Source organism: Penaeus monodon, chromosome 33 (assembly GCF_015228065.2).
Source record: "Penaeus monodon isolate SGIC_2016 chromosome 33, NSTDA_Pmon_1, whole genome shotgun sequence".
NCBI lineage: Eukaryota > Metazoa > Arthropoda > Malacostraca > Decapoda > Penaeidae > Penaeus > Penaeus monodon.
Window position 1 is genome coordinate 182,620 of NC_051418.1, and position 457 is coordinate 183,076.

The window sequence follows — 457 nt, forward strand, 5'->3', positions numbered from 1 at the left end:
TGCTCGAGGCGCCCCGGGAGCACCGCGTAGATGATGGGCGCCATGAAGGAGACCCGCTCCTCCACGCGCTGCGTCACCTGGGGGAAATAAGTCATATGGTAATGCAATAATGTCATGCATCATTATCTAAATAAAAGTGAATATTTTCTACTCAGTTTCAGCTTTTTATTCTATTTCAGTATCATTTGTGACTGATGTCATATAGATACAAATAGATATTGGATATATAAAGCCAGACTCAGTTTCTCTGTTAGATGCTGATGAAAATAGACCCCCCCTCGTCATTCACTTGGACCGAGCGTGTTTTCTCCATGTTCCTTGGTGATTTTCCCTCCTATTCCTCTTCCCGTCTATCTCCGGGAGAAGTCTTTCGATCTGTGTTCTCTGATGATGTGAAAATTCCTCCGCTTCATCTCACTCATTGCAAGGGTGCAGTGTTTGTGTTTGCTTGTTTGTT